This window comes from Equus asinus, chromosome 3 (genome assembly GCF_041296235.1).
Source record: "Equus asinus isolate D_3611 breed Donkey chromosome 3, EquAss-T2T_v2, whole genome shotgun sequence".
Taxonomy (NCBI): domain Eukaryota; kingdom Metazoa; phylum Chordata; class Mammalia; order Perissodactyla; family Equidae; genus Equus; species Equus asinus.
In genome coordinates this window covers 84,034,848-84,041,972 of record NC_091792.1, presented here as the reverse complement: position 1 = coordinate 84,041,972, position 7,125 = coordinate 84,034,848, and the positions used below count along the sequence as shown (strand labels likewise).

General features: G+C 35.2%; 1 long non-coding RNA gene across 1 annotated transcript; it reads right to left on the bottom strand.

Annotated features, from left to right (window-relative positions):
* Positions 1 to 2,728: 2,728 nt before the first annotated feature.
* Positions 2,729 to 5,976, bottom strand: LOC123284381 (uncharacterized). Its single transcript, XR_006525249.2, has 3 exons — positions 5,829 to 5,976; positions 3,675 to 3,782; positions 2,729 to 2,867 (listed from the first exon to the last, which is right to left on the bottom strand). It is a non-coding gene; the product is annotated as an uncharacterized lncRNA (long non-coding RNA).
* Between the last annotated feature and the right edge of the window lie 1,149 nt (positions 5,977 to 7,125).

The following is a 7,125-nucleotide window of genomic DNA, read 5'->3' as shown; positions in this document are numbered from 1 at the left end:
TGTTGGAAAAGTTTGGGCAAAGTTAAGTGTTTCTTTTTTTGCCTCTCACCAGTTCATTTTTGTATTACTTAGACAAAGTTCTTCACATTTTCAAAGTTTAGCATGCATAAATATAGCTAGTAAGCTGTTAAGAAAGTATGTTAGAGCCTAGCTCCAGATAATCTGACTCAGCCAGACTTGAGCGTGGCTCTAGAATCCACATTTTTATTGATGAGTCTTCATAATTTCTTGCATATAGTAAATGGATCATAATTTGAGAAATTTTTCCATATTTCTTTAACTTTGGAATTATTTAAAATCGTGTTATAAGAATTTACTTTTCATATTGCCTCACAGTTTTCCTGGGACATCTCCTTTAAGAGTGTCTGTTGCCATAAGTAAAGGAGGTCTCTGCCTGATGCACATAAAAAATAAAAACAATTATTACACCAACAGCTTTTGAGAAAAGAAAAGGCTTTATTGTGAGGGCGGCCAGCAAGAAGACAAGAGGCAACTCTCTCAAATCTGTCGCCTCAATCCAGGCCTTGGGGCAAAGGGGCAGGGTGGTGTGAAGTGTGGAAATAGGTGATTGGAGGTGAGGATGAGTGAAGTAATTGATGATCTGCTCTAGCGTGGTCAAGCTTCATGGATCTTCATAGGATGCGTGTTCACAAAATGATGCCATTAGCATGATCTGGGGGTGGAGTTTTCTGCCCCTGATGTCAAAAGGTTGCTTATCAGGCATTCAAGCAGGCCCCTTTGATGGGTTGGTGGTCTCAACCCTCAACCGGCCTCAACTGGACAAGGGATGGACACTCAGTTCCTGAAAAACAACTCTTAATTAATCGGTGGGCTCGTGGTGTGGTTACATATTGAGCTCTGAGAACATGCCTATTCTTTCTTGAAGTTTTTGAGATCAGTTGTCCCAAAGGCCAAACTGTGTATCTGACTACAAATTCATTTCTATGTCTATTATAAATTCCAAGATGATGTGAGCACTTTACTTATTTTCCTAGTATTGTAGTTACTTCTTTCAGTATAACATAATTAGTTGCTTATTAGGCCTGTTCCCTTCCTTAAAAGATGGATCATTATGAAAATAACTTAACAGATAACAGAATTAAAACAGATAATGCTTTTAAAAGTGTTTTGCAAACTACAAAGCAGATGTTTGCATTTAATCTTAAGTGATAGTCTAGACCTGGTGTCTTGGTCTGTTCAGGTTGCTATAAAAGACTGCCATACACTTGGCAGCTTATTAAAAACAGAGGTTTATTTCTCACAATTCTGGAAGTTGGGAATTCTGAGATCAAGTTTCCTGCAGATTTGGTGTCTGGTGAGAGCCCACTTCCTCCTTGTTGGATGGCTGTCTTCTTTCTGTTTGTTCCCCTGGTGGAAGGGGCCAGAGAGCTCTCTGGGCTCTTTTTTCATAAGGTCACTAATCCCATTCATGAGGGCTCCACCCTGTGACCTAATCACTTCCCAGAGGCCCCTCTTCCCAATACCATCACATTGGGAGTTAGGGTTTCAATACATGAATTTTAGGGAGACACAAACATTGAACCCATAACACCTAGGTACTTTACATACCTGGTAGCACTTTCAAGGTTAAGTCCCAATTGTCCTCACTTGCCAATTTAGTTTAGTTATGGTAAAAATATAACTTTTCACTACATTTTCCTGTATGCTGCCTCTGAGATGGTAATCATAACTACTGCGTTTTGAGCTGGGCATTGTTCTGAGGACTGTGGGTGTACAGAGGAACTGAATCCAGTCACAGTCCTATTAAGTGGGAACTATCAGTGTCCCTCTTTTAGAAATGAGGGAACCGAGACTCAGAGAAGTTAAGCAACCACATTGGGTCTGGGTCGCAGAGCTAAGAATTGAATGAGACTGGCTTTCAATACAGGCGGAAGGGCTATTGGGCCAGTGCTTCTGACCGCCACACTCTGTTGCTTGTCCGTGATCACAGGTGGAGTTGTGTAGTCAAGTGAAAGCTCCATAATGAATTGTTTCTATTGAATTACTATAATTTATCAAATTCAGCAGGTATCACTATGAGTTTTTACTTGCCAAGTAACTATTTAGGAATAGCCTAAATATTCATCTCTTACAGTAATCAGAGGTCAAGTATGTTTCAATGTAGGGAGGGAATAAGTATGTATTTATACATTTAGTGTCAAATCAGAGAGCAATATTTTTGTAAAAAATATGTCATGAGTTTTCTTCCTCCTCACCTTAGTTAGGTGATCAGAAGGAAGTAGTTGATTGAACAAAAACACAATAAGATGTTAATGACAAATAACCACTGGCCACCTGTCTCCTTTCCTTATATGCATTTGCATGTTCAAAGAGAAACTTGTTAGCCAAAGAAATGGCTGTCACTTTTCTAACACTTGCCTTTCATTTGTAAAGACAGGCTTATACCCTCATGTTACTTGTTTTTGACCTAGAGAAAAAGAATTATTACTTATTTAAAATTTGCTTGGCTCAAATTTAATATGGATTAATCCTCAAATATAAATCTAAATTACTGTTAATTTTATAAAGATACCTACCATAGGGAGAAATGACTGTTACAGGTGTTTATCTTCAGAAACAAATACAAATTCCAGCTCTAATCTCTTTTGAGATTCACTTGTCATCAACCAGAAGCGCTTCATTATGCAACATCATTTTGTTATAAACACCTCATTGTTCTGTCTTGTACCAGATGTGCTGAAGACAATGCTCTCACTCAAGGTAAATTACGTGAGAACGGAAAGGAAAGAAAATTCTTTCCTCTTTTATTAAGCTAGAATGCAAGCTATATCTTGACCTGTGCAAAATTAGTTAAAGGTGACTTGGGAATCTTAAAGATAAGTGTATTTTCCTGGAATACCAGTTTCCTGTTTTAAGAGAAAGAGAGGGAGAGAGAAAGAGAGAGAAATGAATTCTCACTTAGAATGCAATAGGATTCTGAAAATACACATGGCTAATTATATGCACACTAGACAGGGTTCTACTGGCCTGAAGGAAGAATTTTGTTTCCTTTATGAAAGTTCATTAAACTGCTGTTTACAATGTAGTGCACAAACATTTGGGAAAATAATGTAACACTTTAATATGATACGGCGGGAGAATGGATAACTACATGCAACTGGTAACTGTTCTAATAAATCTTATTTCAAAACGAGGTTTGTATATATATAACTGCTACTATCTGTGTAAAAATATCTGCTTTTATTCCCTGGTTGTGACTGCAGCTATACTGGGAGCTGGGGTTTCAGTCTGGTACCCGGAACTTATTGGGAGGAGGAGGCTGATCAAGGAATATGGTTACACACCCAGAGACAGGGAACCAGGCAAGGTTATTGGCTTAGAACATTGTTCATATGGATGGAGCATCCAATTCTCCAATTTATGGTTACGGGTATGAAAATGAGGTAGAATTTAAGGGCAAGATGCGTTAAGCCTTGATGGAAGAGGCATAGTAGCAATTGAGGTAGAAACAAAATCTAGGTTCTGAAACTAGACCAAAGTTAGCTCCTCCTAGTGGTTCTTCTCCAAAAGACGTTTGCAGCAAATTTCAGAATTGTTTTATTTGGGGCAGATTGAATGCACCGTAATCAGAACCATTGCAGAAGGAGTCCCTGCAAGTATGAATATACCAGAAACTATGAAAGCAGGATATGATCCTTTCACTGCTGTCTTACTTGTTTCCTTTGTTAATTTAGGAGATTGCAAGTCCTTTGGATCTCAGGCTCCTTTTCATCCAAATCCTCCTTCAGGGTCCTGCACCCTACAGGCTCAGGGTAGGAGTCCTAAAAGGAACAAGTTGGATACGTTTACCTGAATGTAGGAAACAATATGCAAAGCAAGAAGAATTTGGGAGCTCCTTCTCAGAGCCAATCTCTCAAGGCTTGAGGTTTCTTCCTAGTAAGCTATATTTTTCAAATACTAAATGTTCCCAAATGGCATACCTAAAGAGTGTAGAGTAATGTATGATGTGGATGATCATTGAGTAAATTTTGAATTTATATTTAAATGGGGTAGATGGCTAGTATGTGGTAATCTTGTTTAAGATTATAGTGGACAACTGTATCAAGTGATAATTAAAATAATTTGATTTGATTTTCAAAATTTGTGACACTTTTTTACAAAACAGCCATATATAATTTGGTTTGAAAAATTACTGTATTGTACAAGAAATATATATTTATATTTTATTTACTGTAGAATATGAATACTAATCAATAAAAAGAAAAAAGTAAAATAAGAATCACCTATAAGACTACAATCCAGAAATAACCAGAGGCTAATATTATATCTGGTTTAAAATGTGTATCCAGTTGTTCCTATGTTCTGTTAACATAAGCCTAGATCTATAAACTTAGTTTCATTTGTTCTAGTAAAATAGATTTCCACATTCTGAAAATGGAGTATGTTTTAGTGAGAGGCAAAGAGTAGGAAGGATAATGAAAATAATATTTAAATACATAAATAACCATATGTATAATATAATATGTATAATGTATAATATAAATACATACATAATCATATGTATATGTGAAAATCATATACATAATGTAATGTATACATATATGTAATCATAATCAAGTGAGCCCATCCTCATTATTTCCAGTCCTGTGTAGTCAATCAGGCCTGACCAAAGAAAAGATAAGGGAGTGTTTTACCTGTTTAGCCATAACGTCTAGTAAGTTTTGTTTGTCATATAATTTTCTCTAATGAATTTAGAAGAATTTATATCAAACTTTGGACAAAATACATTGAAGCAGTCATTTGTTTTATGTGGGCTTTCCAGTCCTGTTTTAAACTGTATTTATTTTTTCATATAACATTATTTTGCACGTAAACGTGCATTTCTTAAACTAATTCTATTTTACTTTACTTTGATTTTAAATATATGTATATTTAATATATTCATACAAGATGGGGGTAAACTTTGTTTTAATTTGTCTAGAATTTTGGGACAATTTATGTATAAGCAAAGTAAGACAATAATTATACAATTATCATATAAACAAGGGTGTGTAGAGAAAAAAATAATAAGCAACCAAAATTAGTTTAAAACATACTATCCATTAATCTGTGATTAAATGGATAATTATTTCATTTCTCCAATTGAGAAAGTAGTTACTCAAATGTAATGTAATGGTAAACAGTTAAAAATGACTTGGTTACACCAATTCGAAAAAGACAAGTAAACTAAATAGCTTGTATCTTAAGATATAAGATATTGTGATCCCTTATATCTTAACTGTTATATCTTGGTTGTTTTGTCTTAACAGTCAACTTTTGAGATATATAAAGTATGCAAGAGTGTTTCTGTATATTCAGTTTATTGAAACAAAAAAGAAATTGTAATTCAGTTCACCATCTATTTTGCAAATGGAAAGTATTGAGGGCAAAATATGGTCAATAGGTTTGTCGAAAACAAACTCCATAAAACTCTAAGCCAAATAGAGAGAATGTGCAGCCAGAGCCAAGGTTAGGTAAGACTGCTACTAACTAGTTTTAAAGTAAAATGGGTTTAATTGTATTAATAAGGATCAAATCCATTCCTGAATCACACAAATGTCACTTCATAACTTGAACGTAGGTTTCAGGAAAGAATGTGATTCTTTTAGATTTCCAGATTCACTTTTCAATAATCGAGAAAAATGAGATGCCTAGCAGTCGCTAAGAATGATAGCTAACATTGTCAAACAGTTTTTATGTGATGGGCCCTTTCTGAGTTATTTTCACATGCAGCAATTCATTCAATCCTCAAATCAAGCTTGGAGTTTGGTGCTATTCTTAACCTTACTTTAGAGTAATGAAAACGAAGCTGCAGAGAAGTCACTTACTCAAAGATGGAAGAGGCAGCAATGGGATTCGCAGTCAGAATGCTGAGCAGTCTCTTTTCCAGCCATCATGTGACACCGCCCCGGGGGAAAGCCTAACTGGCTCTGGGTGGCTGGTGAGGCGGAATCTACAAGGCTGAACTGCAAAACTCTGAAAAAAGCATGATAGAAAAAAGCGGACCGAACTTACAATCAAGTGAGAGCCAGATCTGTTTCTTATTCAGCTTAATGACCATTCACTCTTTTGAAGGCAAGCCTATCCCATACTTACACGTTACCAGGCTAACACCTGATTAATAGCTGTAGTTAGGTCACTAGCTGTCAAAAGAAACAAAACGCATTAACAATTACGTTTGCAAGAAATGCTTAACATAGCAAAATTTGCACAGAATGATGACTATAATTTATTGAGCATTTATTTTAAGTCACAGGCTGCTCATTACTTAATTTGATATCCATAATATCCCTATCATGTAGGAATTATTATTCCTAATATTAATCCTAATTTCCTAATAAGTAAATAGAAGTTCAGAGATGTTTAATAACTTGCTCAATTCCAAAGTAAGAAAATGATATTAGCATGACTTTCTGAATCTAATTCCAGTTGTTCTTATTTCTACAGTAAACTACATTCCAAAAATAGTTCATTGCTACCTGATAACTGCCATGTTTGTGTATTACTATAGCGATGTATACAGATGTTCATTTTGTCTTCTAGATTCACGATATAACTACTCAATCCCCTCATTTCACTCTAAATTATGTCAGTTATTTCATCTATGCCTCAAAACTTCTTGTTTCTGACCAAAAGATACCATAGTATCTATATTATCGTGTCATTAAAATATAAAAAAGACAACTGAGAAATTGAACTCACAATAAATGTTTTTCTTCTGTATGAAATCCACAGAATAGAAATTATAATATCTAGATACTTGATTTTTCTAATGCAGATAATCTGTGGCATGAAATAATGGCCCTAACTTATATGTAGCTCAGATAGTCATAGAGTCCTTAGAAGTATTACGGTAGTATTTACTGGAATTTTATTCCATTTTCCTTGCCTCCCTTTGGAGTTCAGTGGTAGCATCGATTATACTTTCTATCTCTTCCTCGAAATTTCAAAATGTTCTATCTGGATTCTGTAAGTATTTTTTGTACAATATGCCATTAAAATAGCAACAGAAAACCTTAATTTCAGTCCCTACGTTACACATTCAAACCTGTACTTAACATTGTAAGAATTCTGAAGTAGCGATACTACTTTTCAGAAATGTCAGTGAATCACCCCCGAAAACCC